This window comes from Ictidomys tridecemlineatus, chromosome 12, assembly GCF_052094955.1.
Source record: "Ictidomys tridecemlineatus isolate mIctTri1 chromosome 12, mIctTri1.hap1, whole genome shotgun sequence".
Lineage (NCBI taxonomy): Eukaryota > Metazoa > Chordata > Mammalia > Rodentia > Sciuridae > Ictidomys > Ictidomys tridecemlineatus.
Window position 1 is genome coordinate 46916585 of NC_135488.1, and position 15130 is coordinate 46931714.

At 46.5% G+C, this 15130-nt stretch overlaps 1 protein-coding gene across 14 annotated transcripts in view; it reads right to left on the bottom strand.

Moving 5' to 3' along the window:
• The window catches only part of LOC144369314 (uncharacterized), a 55094-nt gene extending 41831 nt beyond the window's left edge, over positions 1-13263 (bottom strand). For 3 of the 14 annotated variants that reach the window (XM_078028863.1, XM_078028861.1, XM_078028862.1), the window contains exons 1-8: positions 12173-13263; positions 10769-10854; positions 10276-10483; positions 9975-10147; positions 9490-9573; positions 7942-8106; positions 7476-7719; positions 6319-6432 (exon numbers count right to left, since the gene is read on the bottom strand). The gene's annotated coding sequence lies outside the window, so the exon portion shown is untranslated. Of the gene's footprint in view, positions 1-6318; positions 6433-7475; positions 7720-7941; positions 9750-9974; positions 10148-10275; positions 10484-10768; positions 10855-12172 lie in introns of all 14 variants that reach the window. The other 11 variants (XM_078028872.1, XM_078028874.1, XM_078028866.1 and 8 more) reach the window with 11 other exon arrangements.
• Between the last annotated feature and the right edge of the window lie 1867 nt (positions 13264-15130).

Below are 15130 nucleotides of genomic sequence, written 5' to 3' on the forward strand. Positions count from 1 at the left end.
CACACACAGGACTCCATACATGTGTCATGTATGCAACTGGTGCACACAAATCACTCTATCTCCTGTGCTGTTTATTCTGTCAACTGTCAATGGACAGTTGGGATATTTCCAGCTTTTGTCTATTGTGAATAATGCTGCCGTGAACATGGGTGTTATGAATATATCCTGAGTCCCTGCTTTCCGTTCTTTGGGATACATACCCATCCCACAGATGTTTTTGCATAGGAATAAGATTTTATTTCTCTGGAATAAATGCCAAGTACTAAGATTGCTAGATGTGCTATCAGTATCTGCTCAGTTAAAGAAACTGCCAAACTGTTTTTCAAAGTCATCTTAGCATTTCATATTCCCACCAGCAATGTGTAAGAGATACACTTTCTCTGCATGCTCAGTAGCATGTAGTATTGTCACCATTTTTAAAGCTTTCTAATGGGTAATAGTGACATCTCATTATGGCTTTAATTTATATAGTTAATGACACTGACCTCCTTTTCATAAGTTTTTTTCTTAACCATCTGCATATCCTTTTTGCTAAAATGTCTATTCATGTGTTCTGCTCATTTTCTAGTTGTATTGTTTGGCTTTGCTTTTCTTTTTCCCCCAGTATTGAGGATTGAACTCAGGACTACAAACATGCTAGGCAAGAGTGTAACCACTGAGCAACATTCCCAGCCCTGTTTGGTTTCTTCTACTGTTCAGTTAGAAGAGTTCTTTATTTATTCTAGGTGTGAGTCCAATTTCAGGTCAACCCCTCCAAATTGATCTCAGGTCGCATATTCAGAAGTCATTTCCTTCCTAAAATACAAAACTGTCCTTGCAAGAGAGCAATCTTATCAAGAATCACCAATATTGACGAGAAATGTGGGTCTGCTGAGATGATGAATGGCACTCACTATCACTGAAATACATTTGTCAAACCTTTTCAGAAACTACATTTGAAGTACAGGTGCCTATATGAGCCAACTGTTGTTTACTAATGGCACAGAAAATCCAATGTGAAAGTCTCTCTGTCACCTCTCAGAAGCAGTTCTGCTTCATTCTAGTTCAGCCAAGAAAAAAAAATCAATGTGCTCACTTACAACAAGACTAGTCCCTGCAAGATGAAGGTGTTTGTAAAATATGCTTCATTTCTGCACTTCCAAGCAGTTCTCAGAAAGCATATTCCGAGTGCAATTGCTGCCAAGATGCTACCGAGGTAGCTGTTGTCCCTTAGCTCACAAAATTTGAGGAAGGCAGTGGAATGCTGAGAAAATCAATTTTCAAAAGTTTCCTTGAAATTCATAACTCACACTTTTCAGAATAAAATGCAGGGCCCCACATCTGATGACAGATGGCACTGATGCTTCAATATGAAAACGTGAATGCCAATTATTACAAGTGGTTCTGCCACACTGCAGTTCAACCAGGGACAGCCCCAAAGTGCCCACTGAGAACACACACACACACACACACACACACACACACACACACACACACACAAATTGTTCCTGCAAGTTGAAGCTCCTTGCTTGAACTGCTTCTGTTCTGAAATTCCAAGCTCTTCTCAGGAAGCACCTTCATAGCACAGTTCTGGCCCAATACAAAAAATGCCTTGCAAGAGGGTCCTGTACCTAGGATCACCTTCATAAGGTAGCTTTCCTTCTGTGTGGAAGTGTGTTTCTCCTTGGCCCTTATGCTGTGGTGAGCACTTCTAGGAGCTCAGGTTTGTGCAGGACCATCTGACCTAGACTTTGGACCAAACTTGTGCAGCCCTTACACCTGGATTTTTTTTTGCAAGCCCTGTGTAGCATGCTCAGATGGCACAGGATTCCGCAGAACAGTCCAGGCAACAGTAGGCTCATTCATTATTTATGGTCTACAGATTCCTAGATGGATGACATTATCATTCATCATAGAAATTTTAGGAACCATATATATGCTATATAAGGCATATATCATTCCAATCTGAAAAACTAAAATCAGAAATATTCCCAAATCAAAACAATGGATCCTCATTATGAGGCTACAAGTAGAAAATTCCATACCTGAACTCAGGGGACAGTTTACAGTCAAAACTAGGGGCACTAAATGTATCAGATAAAATTGCCTTCACGTTATATGTAGAGCTGCATGTGAAGCACACATATATGCCTTCTTTAGACTTGGGTTTCATTCACAGGACATCTTATGGAATTGAAAATATTCCAAAATTGGAGAAGTATTTCAGCATAGACCAACTCACACTGTCTATCTCTCAATGAGTTTATGTGCTCTTGTGTGTGTCTTTGTGTGTATTTGTGTCACAGTATATACAATATTGCATTGCTCCCGTTGCAAAACTGACCCATACTCCTAAAAACAAAACTTATTCTGAACAAATGAAACATTTCTTCCTTTTGGTTTTTGTTTCCTCTAGGAATCGCTGCTACAATCAATATACTCAAATCATCAAAGTAGATCATAAAACAAAAAGATTATATTTTAAACAGTACTTGGTTTAAATGACAAATAATATAGTAATGAATATGTTACTAAAGGGAATAAATAACAAAGAACTAATGTCAAATTATAGATTGGCAACTTGAAAAGTTTGAAGCAAATACTTAAAGAAGTGAATGTCAATGATCATGGGATGTTCAGCACTGCCCAGCCAGACAGCAGCAAATTGTTCTTCGAAGGATCCTGTGGAGAGCTTGAGCCTCCATTGCATCATAAGAAAGAGGTTGGCCTGGATCCACTCATCCTTCTCCTTTGGGATGGTCCTCTTCCTCAGCATAAAGTTGTATTGAATGCAAGAATTCATGACATAGAAAACATTTATGCCGTGAGGAATCTTCAGCTCTGGGGAGAGGGGTATCAGGAAGAAAGTGGCACTCAACAGGTGCACCTCAAGAACTCCCAACATGGGAGAACCTATGTCAGGAAGGACCTGAGCCACCGACCTGACAGCTCTCCAATTCAGCTCCAATACCAACAAAGACATCCACAGTAGTCTTCCCTGAGGAAAAACTATGCAGAGCACTTCAACAGAACTAAGGTCTGTTGCTTCCAACGGTTTTAGACTGTAGAACCTTCCAGTTCCTCCTGGATCTGCAAAAGCACACCACTAGGTTGGCATCTGGAATCTCCCAAAAAAGGCTTGTGTGCCAAAGATTTGGTCCCCACATCAGCCATCTTCACAGGTGAGTTTGGAGGGAAGCATTCGATGGTGAGTGCTCTGATGTCATCATGAAATTCTCATTCAAGATGAATCCACTACTGGGAGGTGGGAGGGACTGGAAGAAAGGTTGGGCATGGATGGAGGAAGACCTGAATTAGGTTTTGCCTTTGGTAACTATCTTGGCCCTGTTGGCTCCTCTCAATGCTCAATCTCCTGGTAGTATTCATCCTCTACCTCCTGTCTGTCTTTCTCTCTCTCCCAGCCTCATTCTCTCTCGCTCCCAGTCTATGCCTGTTTGGCAAGGGCTGAGGAGCTCTCCACTGCCACACACTAGAGCTTTATGGACAGCCTCAGTGCACAACCAAAGAGAAAGCTATGAAACCCGGAGAAAAGGCCTAGGATTCTTCCTCTGAGTTATTTTCCTCAAGTATGGCCACAGTGAGGACAGGCTGACCAGCACAAATACCACATTAGAGCCACGCTTCTGCATTGGTGGAGCCCGCCTCCATGTGGACCAGGCTTCTGAGAATGGAGGCCACATCCCAAATGCTGTCCTCCTGAGAACAATGGCTCCAAAGACCAGCAAAGGGAATGCTTCCCTCCAACATGGTGCTATGGTTCAGTGGTGCTATGGTCCAGTGGGGGAATACAACAGCCAGCTTCTCCTTCCTCTGAACATCTGTTTCCTGCTGGCCTCCTCTATCCTAGAGCCTGTATTCCATCCCTTCTGGGTTGGATGTTTGGATCTCTGCTATCAATTTCTTAGGCTACCAAGGCCACAGACTTCCTCTTCCATAAGACTCTACTAACCCAACAGACTTAGTAGGTTAAGATAGGAGAAAATTTAACCTAGAACTCACATAGAGTTGGTAGTTTTCAGTGTAGATAGGCTGCTGTGGGGGTTTGTCTCAAAAAAAAAAAAAAAGAGCACTGACATTATTAACAAATGAGCTTTGTGACAGAAGTGCTCAGCAAGCCCTCATCTGACTTTAGTTAGGTGTCATAACCTGGCTATTATGATCACTCCTTGGCAAGTGAACTCAGGTACGGAAGACCATGGATATGTCCAAACACAGAAGATTCAGGTTGTCTTCCAGCCTGTGTTTTCTTCCCAGTTAGATCCAGTTACTGCTTGCTAGAATCCTGGCAATGCTCTGCCCAGGCAGTGGTTTTCTGGTCACACAGAAAGCTTTCAATAGTACTGCTTCAGTCCACACAATGCCAGTTCCATCTTTAGCCCATGCATTCCCATGTTCCTCTGAAACCACTCCTATCCCAGACCACGGAGCCATACTGCTCCTGGAAAGAGGCTTTCCTCCTCACTCCTCAATGATGTCAGCTTTGGATGCCTGTTCATGTCCAGGGGAGGGCACCTGGTGGGGAGCCGCACTAGCCACTGGGGCATACCATAGAACCTTGAGACCTTACACCTGCAGAAGTGCAGTTTGCTTTGTGCACGAGCCCCAACACACCCTGTTGGAGTGTTCTTGGGGGTCAGAGACTACTCTTTGGGGATAAGAGTCGACCTAAGTTCACATCCTGATCTTTGCTCCCTGCCATCTGATTGTCCCACTTACAACAATGGTTGGAGATGATTTAGGAAGTTCAGCTCAAGGGCCCTGCTCCTGGCAGGCTACCTGGAGCAGCATGGGAGACAGGCATGCTGGAAATTGGTTTTGAAGTGGCTACTCAAGGACAGTGGACAGAGACACTCAGGAGGCACCTCAGCTCTAAATACAAGGGCAACATCCATGACCATGACCTATGTCCTGAGATTGGCCTCCTGATAATCATGTGAACTTGACCAATGGGCTGCTAGCCCAATCCTTGGACAAAGGACTGCCTGGACCTACCGTTGATCTTTTTGTGGGGCCATATTTCACTCAAGATGAAAGGACCACACAACCTGTATACAGACATAATCTCATCCCACCAAGATGGGAGGAATGGGACAGTAGTCTCAAGATCCCAGGTCTGCGCGAGGATGCAGGCTGCATTGGGAATGGCCCAGGCACAAAACCTAGAGGCTTTGGCCTGGATTGCCAGGGCCCAAAACAGACCCAGGAACATGACCACACACAGGAGTGCTGAAAGATAGCCACGAGAGCTCCTGGCCTCCAGAGGCTCAGTGCTGGCAGGGATGTAGGAGGACACCTCATCGGCAAGGGTGGTCATTGGATTACCTGGACATTTGGTGTGCTTGCTCCACATCCAATTGACTCTGCAGAGAGACCCTCTCAGCTCCTTGTTCAAGAAACATGCAGAACCTCATACTGCTATCCTCCTTCATGGACGCCAGCATCCTCCATCTCATACAGGGAACCTGCAACCTAGATACTGTCCTGTTCTCTTCGGCCACCAATACCTGCCACCCGACATACAGACTCCTTCAGACATGGCGGTGGACATGCTGCTACTCTCCCTCATCTCAGGTCAAGCTCTTCACACTGACCTCTTCCTTCTTGATTCCCATCTAGCCCCCTGATCATCCAGAAGCTCTAATTCAAGAGGGCATGAGCAATTCATGGAATTGGACTAGTGTCTATTCCCCACCCAGGTATAAGCACCAGGTGACACCCCTACTCCCAGGCTTACCAGGACAGCCTTGGCCTTCTTTTTGATCTGCTTCTCTAACCATTTTCTTCTTCTTCTCCTCCTCTTCCTCCCTCTTCTTATTTTCCTATCCAAGACCAGCTCACTAAGCTATGAGTAGTTCCATTCCACCACACACTTCTCCCTAGATGTGGCCTCTACTCTTAAGTGGAGTTAGTTTGCAATGAAGGGAAAGTTGTTGGAAACCAGGTGCCTAAAGGAATGATTCTTCATTGAACTGCTTTTCTCATGTACTTGTCTCAGGCATGATAGGCTGCCAAAATCGACACCTCTGGTTGTCTGTACTTTGACAGAACACACAGAAGCCTCTCTAATCTGCCCCCCATGGACATTAACTTTGCAATGCCTGATCGGGTCCAGGCAAGGACACACATTAGGAAGGTCCAGCAGTTCCTGGTGCAACATTAAGAACCTGCAGATTTATGTCCCCATTGTTGCAGTTTGTTTTGTACACCAAGCCCCAAATATCCTGCCTGGTTTTTGTTCCTAGGCACACTGTTTGAGCTGCAAGTTATCCTGAGCCCACTGTGACTCATTGCTCCCCACCATTTGATTGTCCAACTTACTTTGGTGCTTGAGCCAATATACAGAAGCTCAAAGTTTTCTGGATCCTCCTGCTGGAGCAAGTGTTCATCTAAAGCCCTGCAGATGATGGTCAGAGCCCTGTCCTGGCATGTCACCTGAGCAGGATTGGAGAAAGCTCATCAGAGAAGGAGTTTGCTCAAGAACAATCAGAGACAACTGAGCTCTCAACACAAGGGCACCATCTTGTTACCCTGCTACCTGAGAACTTCATGTGACTATGTGGGGCCGTCCTATGTGCTTCTAGCCCAATCTTGGTACAAGACTCTGCTTGAACCTGCTATGCCCTACAGGGAGAAGGGAACAAGGACCAAACAGGCTTTGCACAGACATACTCTAGTCCCATCAAGATGGGAGGAATGATCCAGTGGTCTCCTATATCCCTGCTCTGGTCTGAGATATGGCTGCATTTGTGTGCAGATCAGGCACCAACCTAAACCAGAGCTTGCTTGTGACTCTTTAATGATAGCCATGAGAGCTGCTGGCCTCTAGAGTCTCAGTGTGTGCTGGGATATAAGAAGGTACAGACCCAGCAGGGCCAGTGTTTGAACACAGCTCCTCTGTAGCTGGACTCCTGGAGCCCACTGCAGATAATCCACACCCACAAATATTCAGCAAGAGAGCCTCTATCTCCCCATATATGTACATGCAAACTTTGAAACTAGTGGCCTTGTATGAGGCTCCCAGTTTTCTGTGACTCACAGCTACCTAATCAAATCATGCTAAGAAGGCTCCTTTCCCTTAACCAGAAACATATCCTCTCCCACACACAAGAAAAATGACCGCCACCTCCTCTGCTCCAACCTCCTAGGTCCAACACACTCATCAACAATACCAAGGCCAATAGAGTACAGCCTGTACCTAGTTATTTCTCTGACCTCCTCTGAACTCAGCACTTGCTTCTGCACTTTTGGCCTACACACCCCAAAACATGCAGGCCCACTCCCACCCAGACCTGGCATGCTGCTGCTCTCCCATCTCTAAGGTCAAGCTCTGGCCTTTCTCTTCCTCATTTTCTGCTCTCCTTATTGACCTTACAGAAGCTCTAATTCAAAAAAACATGCCTAGTCCAAGATGTTTGCAGTGGACTCAGTCTTCCCCAATGTGGGCTCCCAGGAGACTCCCCTGCTCGAAGACTCACCAGGATGCTCTTATACTTTGTTGTCCTTTGGTTTTCCAGGAAGACGTGAATGTGGCAGCTGCCTCCCACCCACTTGTTGTACAGGGGCCGTGAGGAGTACCTAGTGGAGACATCTGATCTCCTGGACTCCAGCTCTGGATGACATGCTGTTGCTGCTCCTTCCCAGGGCACCCCGGAGCCATTCCTGGAGAAGGCTCTAGCTCTGGGGTTGGCTTAGGAGCCGTGACAGGAACTGAGCTTGTAGCTAGAGGAGAAAAGATGCCAACATGACTGCCTTGCCCTGAGCTTCATACAAACAGACAATACCCCTGTCTGCCAGGAAGACCTCAGCCCCTGAGCCCACACAGGACCTCTTACACACAGCAGCCATCACCTGAGTGGACAAAGCCTAATCCTTTTTCCCAGCCCAACATCATCCATGCAGACTCACCACAGTGGGACAACACTCGGACCTTTCCTCACATACCCTTAGATACACACTCCAGTCCGCCTGGTACTCAGGCTCTGCCTCGCTTGACTTCCCATCTTCAATCTGGGACAGCAGGTGGTATGCTTGGTGCTCCATGTTCAAGCCACCCAGGAGCAGGTGCATGTATGGCAGGAGTATCTGGAGAATCAGAGAGCCTAGAGGCTGATGGAAAGCCTCAGTGTACAAGACCACCCAAATACCGAGAAGGAAGTTAAGGCACTGTAGGGAGGCAGGTGCAGAGTCAGCAAAACCCTGGCCTATCCTTCGCCATGGCCTCCAGTAGCAAACCTCCGACCCTATACTCCTGAACCTTCCCTGGCTCTGCACACACCAGTCCACCCCAGACAAGTCACAGTGGCTGTACAGGCAGGGACAAGACAGGTCGCGAGGCAAAGAACCTTCAATCAAGGAGCGCTAGATCCATGGTTTGACCAGCTCTCCCCTCCTCTGGGCAGGCCTGACACTCTTCTTCCTTTTTGCTACATGCTCTCCAACCTGCCCACTCTTCTCAGGGCTCAAGAGACACCTCCTCCCCTGGCGTGGGCTGCAATGCTACCTCATTCTCTGTGAGCTCTCACTGAGTCTCCCTGAGTAGCAGTGGATCTCTCTTTTCCCATGAGTGCAGACCACATCTCTGTGGCCCTGGGGTAGGACAGGGAGGTGTAGTGTGGTGGGATCCATTGTCCCAAGAGCTTCCCCAGAGCACCATGACTCTACCTACAACTCCCTGCCTTACCCCTCCTACTGTTGAAGCCCCACACCTTACACCGCATGCAGGAAACAGAATTGGGGAGAACAGTCTTTTCTCAGCCTTCCCAAGTCAAATCACCTTGCAGGTTCCTATTCTGGAAACAGGAGCCTACCCTCTTGACCCCAAGCCCTTTGCACCTGCAGTTTCAGGCTGACCCCCATTAAAAGGGACACAATGACAGTCATTTGTACCCCATTTTTCACTGAATTATGTAATGTGCCTGGAAACGTGTCTTCACACACTGGGTGCTTTCTCCATGTTCATCAGTGAATGAGCCCAAACTGATGATTCCCACATATCTCTCTGGACATGGGAGATGCCATCTCTAAAGCCCCTGTCCAGCTATATCTCATATAGGAAGCTCTGTCCCACTATGGAACCTGACGTCTTTTATTAACACAAACGTGCTTTGCCCAAGGCCTGAGTTATGAGATGCCCTTGGCACAGAGCTTCTTTCTTCATGAAGAAAACATCACACCAGATAACCCCCAGGCCTCACTGAGTCCACCTGGGAGTGAGCTCAGAGCACACCATTGAGCAGCAATGCCCTGTGTGTGAGCAGCAGATGGACACAGGATGGATTAGTTGGCCCAAGAAGGGGACTTCACTCCCATTGCAAGATTGGGGCAGACACTTCTAGGACTCATCCCACTTGGTGCTCACACTTCCCTATGTGTGTGGTCCTCTATCTTCCTAGATTTCACAAAGCATTTGGGTCTCTGAGAGGTACATGGCAGCCCCAAGACCCAGGCATGAGGGGGATGCACACTTGGGCTTGGTGATATGGTGCTTACCTTGGGAACAGCAGGTCCAGGACCTGCTGGGTGGGGATGAAATCCGAGTAGATGGACCCAAAGGTGCTGCCAAAATTTGAGTTCCTGCCACAAACGATGTGCACAAGCTGATTCATGAGCTGGTTCTGCTTATAAGCTTCAAGAGTCTCTACCCTGCAGGGCTCATCCATGTTTTGATCTAGCTCATTTTTGCACTGGTATCAAAAATGATGGGTTCAAATGGGAAATAGTAGCAAACAGGAAAAGGACTTATTCCAATACTGTGAAGTAAAAGCACAATGGGACAGTTCACATCATTTTACACACACACACACACACACACACACAGAGTGAGTCCTGGGCCATTCAGACAAAAGGGCCTGCTGGGCCTACCTGCCCTGTGCTACTCACTCTTGAGCTTCTCTGGGATCATTGCCAGAGGCTCTAGCATCTAACATGAATCCTCTGCCAGTCTTCCCCCACAAAGGAAAGGCTGCACAATCTACCCTGGAGACTCCTGGGGGCCACAGGAGAACATCCTTCTCACTCCAGAGTCTGAAACAAAGTGAGCTGGGATGGCTTCCTTAGTGAAGTGTGTGTCTGGTTACCAGGGTTCCTTGTACTGTTTGATCCATCAAGGCGATGATGTCATTAGTTGTGATGTCCATTTCTGAGTCTCCTATTCATGAGACGATTTCCAAAGCCAATTGAGGAATGAAATAGAAAATTCATAGCAAATCTTTAGCTCTGATTCAATTCCGTCCAGAAAGGTGTCTGAAATGATGTCTAAACATGCTGGGGACTCACCTCTGTGTGGAACTTTTCAGGAAAAAGGGGATCAAATCTCATGAAGCAACTCTTCTCTCCTCTAGCCCATGGGCAATGCAAGGAACCTGCATGATACTAGAGGCTCACTTCTCTCATGTCTTCTGGAAAGCATTCATTAATGCTTCCTTTAAGGTGAAGCAGAAGCCTACATTCCCAGCTGCACAGAAGTGTTTGAGGGCACTGTCTCCTTTAAAACCCAAGAAGAAAAAACAGGTCATTAAACAGGCACATGGATTAGAGAACACGCTCAATGATCCCTCCTTCCTGGAGACTTCCACATGCCCATTTGCCACATAAACAGAGCAATGCTTGGCCATTCTCAAGACCAGGAGACCATGATGCTCATCACCAGGAAGTCAATAAAGAATATGAACAGAGCAGCATGGATTGCAGAAGGTGGCACACCAAAAATCTTCAGGTCATCTGCTAGAACACAAGAGCTTAACTTCAGTATTGACTTTCTGCCACCTACCAAGTACGATATTAATGTCAACCAGAACGTGCAGACATGCAAGTAGAAGGTGACACCCCGCATCCATTCACAGAAGTGGGCAACATCTGCATTGGAACAAGAAAGTATCTTATCCTTACTCATAAAAATCATCAGAAACAAAATAAAATGGATGCAAGACTTCTCATTTCACTATTACATAGCTGTTGGAATTCCCGATTAAATAATACCTCCTCCAAAATAAAAAGTATCTCAGACATGTGTCAACTATCAATGGATGACATTTTAAAAACTAGGCCTTTACTTAATAATTATGTATGCTATAGCCCTGCCTAAGGCTCTTTGGGAAAGGAGCACATAGAATTGGATCTTTGAAAATCTCACATTTGCTGTAAAATATTACTGCCGATGTCAGGCATGGCAAAGTAAAAAGTGGGACTTTGGGTACTCAAAGGATGCAACGTGTGGGATTGGTGTCCCTGATTCATACATAGCATATGGTTTCTATGAAAGCTGGTGAGGGAGCAGGAGTAACAAAGCTGAACAGGTGACCTCAGGGGATACTGGCGGATAGGCCAAACTGAACATGTTCCAGCTAACATTGGTATTTGGGCTCCTGAGCCCAGACCTGTTTTTAAAAAAGGTGCAGACAGGCAGTTTTCATGTACAAAATGTCTACCATTTAAAAGTAATTTCAATGGCATCTAGTTACACATCTTATACAATGAAATTCATAAATTGGCAGACCATTTTAACAAAAAAACATGATACATACAAAGATAAAACCTGTCTTTATCAGGACCTTTAGAAATATATTTTATTTGGCTTAGATGCAAATATCTTTCAATAGAATTTCTGATATCTGAATGACCTTATTCAATATTATACTGTACAGATCACAAGGCTTTCTTTATAGAATATTCTCTTCTTAAAGCCTCACATAGAAAATGTCTCACAGGACATAGGAGAGGAATGACCTAAAGGATGAGAGAATGGCTGGAACCGTTGTCAAATGAGCACATATACCCTGAAGTTTGAAGGCACTTACTTGTACTCTAAAACAATTATAAACCTATTTCATCCATTAATTAATAAATATCACCACTTTACCATTTAAGCCAAATCACAAAAAAATTGGAAACACATGATCACTCGCTTTGATACCTTTACTTCCATTTCATTACCCAGAGATGATCAACTCTATACTTCAAGTGATGCAGATTTTTTACACAATGACTAAGATCCTGAGGATATAGTTTAGCTCAGCCCATGGTATTGCTTCATTATTTTATGATTTTGTAAGTACTAAAATATAATTTCATGTTGGATGATATATTCATGGTTTGAATATACGAATATATCATATACTCATGCAAAATTGTTCTTCCCAAAACAATAGCCCAATTTCTGTGCTTCCTCACTTACTGTTCAGGAATTGTAGTAATTGTTTGAAGGTTCTAGAGGACCTGTTAGACTCGGAATGGACAAACAATCCAACATACTCCAGGGTATGTAAGGATGCAATAAGAAGAAAATAAGGTCAGCCTACAGCAATGGGCAGCTGCCTGCCCCAGGCTGGGAAGAGCCCTGGCCATGGCACCAGGGCTGCTGGGCAGCAGAGGCCTCCACAGCCCGCAGGGAGCCTGGAGCACAGCTCTGCAGAACCATGCTCAGCCCTGGACAGAGGCACATGAGTTCCCATCACAGGCTCCAGTGTGACAGTCCCAGGTGCACGCCTGTCATGCCAGCCACCAGGGAGGCCGAGGAAGAGGAACCTTCGAGGTCAGCCCTGGCAACTTGACCCCGTGGCAGAGGGGAAAAGTTTACAGGGGTCTCTGAGGGTGGAGCTCAGGCAGGTCGCGTGCCTCACAGGCTCAGGGCCCTGGGTTCAGTCCCCAGAACCACGTACACCAAAAAGTGACCTTGGAACATGGTTTAAAACGGTGGGTCACCTACACAGAAGGAAACGGGAGAGGGTTTTTAAAGGAGGACTGAAACCCCAGAACCCACAGGTGCCCCAGGAAAACAAAGGACACAGGGTCAGTGACACCCGACCCCTGGGCGGGTCTCCCTTCTAAACGCCGCCTGCCCCCAGGTCACCTGGGCCCCCTCCCCTCTCCAGGGGCCTGCGGTGAGGCCCCCTCTTCTCCTCTGAGGTCCAGGCCACACGGCTGAGGCCACCGCGTCCTGCACAGGACCCTGCAGGTCCCACTCCACCCGCTGTGACCAGCAGCTCCGCCCAGGAGGGCCCTCAGGTGAGAACCGGGACGCGGGGTCCGCGGTGGGCGCTGAGGGGACCGCCCGGCGGCTCCAGGGGACAGGCAGCCGGGGACCGAGGCTCCAGGGCGGCGGCAGAGTCCTCCGGGTCCCCTCGTGTGGGCGCCTAGACCGGGCCGCTCCCGGCAGCGCACCTTCTCCTGTCACGGACCCCGGGAGCCGGACCCTCCATCCGGGACCTCCAGCCCCGCCGCGGGCGCTACTTCCGGGCTCCTCCCCCGCGGAGCTCCCCGCGACCGCGGCTCAAAGTTCCCGCCCTGCACAGGCCCCGCCCCCGTCTCCATGGCGACGGCCCCGCCCCCGTCTCCCTGCTGTGACCAACTCTGCAGGCTGAGGGCGGGGCCCTGGGCGCCCCAACTGCCTGGTGTCAGCTCGGCTGCTGACCAATGTGAGACAGCAACTAAGTAGCCTCCTCATCTGTCCCCAGCTTCCTAGGGGTGAGGCCTGCGGCTGCCCTCGTGGCCCTGGGACCCAGTGTGCATGGCCCTGGATGCTGGGCTTTCCCGTGGGAAATGCTCCTCAGCCAGGGGGATGGGACTGCTGCCCAGGAGGACAGAGACCCTGAAAGGGCGCCTGTCACTCCTCTTGCTTGCAAGGGGACGCTGTGACATAGGCCAGGCAGGGAGAGTGGTGGCCCAGAGCAAGGCCCACACAGAGCGCTGGATGGGCATTGCTTGTAAAATGACTGCTGTGGGTCAGGACGCCAAGAACCAATTGCCAAATGCCTTAATGGTCATTAGGAAAATATCGCTCACAACCATTTTTCTACCTCTACTATGTGACTGCATTCCATCCCCCATGAGCAAGGTCACAGGCACGCGTCCTTCTGTCTTGCTTCTGTCTCTTATCCCAGAGGCCCCTGGTAGTCTTTGGGCTCTCTTACCATAGGGGTTTTTTGTTAATTGATTTTTTAAATTCAGTATATGTGACAGCAGAATGTGGTGAAGGCGATCCCCCACTCACTGTCTTGACAGGGTCACAGTGAGAAAAAGTGTTGGCAAGGCCGCTCTCCCACTGTCTTGACAGGGTCACAGTGAGGATGAAGGCTGGCAAAGCCACGCTGGTTGGTGGGAAACCGAAACCATGAGACCCTTTTTTATGTAATTGGGACTTTGCATTTTCTTGCTTACGTTTCTGACAGGAGGCATGAGTATGTTAAATGCCAAGCAAGTTAAATTTCAGATGGCTAGACCATAACAGGTAGTTCATGCCTTGGAGGCTGTTCTCCTACCCCTCAGCATATCAAGGACAAAGGAGAAGGCTGTTCTTTTATCTCAGTACATTGTGGAAAAACCTGATCATGGACAACAATCATCCTCTGAAAGGTCATGAGAGTTTTAGGCGCCACATTGATTAAATCAACTAGAACCCAAGCCCATATTTCCGGCCTCTTAGAAAACCTAATCAGTATGCTTATTTCACAAAGTTCACCACATGCAGTTTCATTTTTGATTAAGGAAAGTTATATTATACACTTAGGAAAGTTAAAACATATAAAGATATATTCTTCTCTTTTTATAAACTCTTTTTACTTTACATAGGGATTTATGATGAGCATAGTTAATATTGGTGGAAAGTGGATTGATGTTTAGAACTTACTTTCTATTGAGAAAGATAAAGATATGAGAACTAGTGCACCTTGACTGAGAAACAAAGAAACTCTTTGAGAAAGCAGCTCAACCAGTTTTATGAGAATAAATTTAGGAATTAATTAAAACAGCCTTATAAGACACAGTTTTAGATTAATTTAGAAATATTATTTTATTTAGATTCTTAAGTTTAGAAATTCTTAAGTTTTTAGTTGTTTAGGTTTCTGATAGGTTTCAAGAATGATTCATAAATTTTAGGATATTTTAAATATAAGATTTAAAGGGACTTTTTTAGATGGGAATTTTAGATTAGAAATAAAGTACAAGTGTACTTTAGGTTAATGATTGGTTAAGAGACTTACAGTCTGGTTACGTAGCTTGGCATTAGTTAAGAATATAACATATCTTGGGAAAAATAGTAAATCTTGGGAAAATCTGAAAAATGTAAATTAGTGATGTATTTTATTAATGACTCTGTACTTTTAATAATTACATAACTGAAGGTCATATTCTGGAA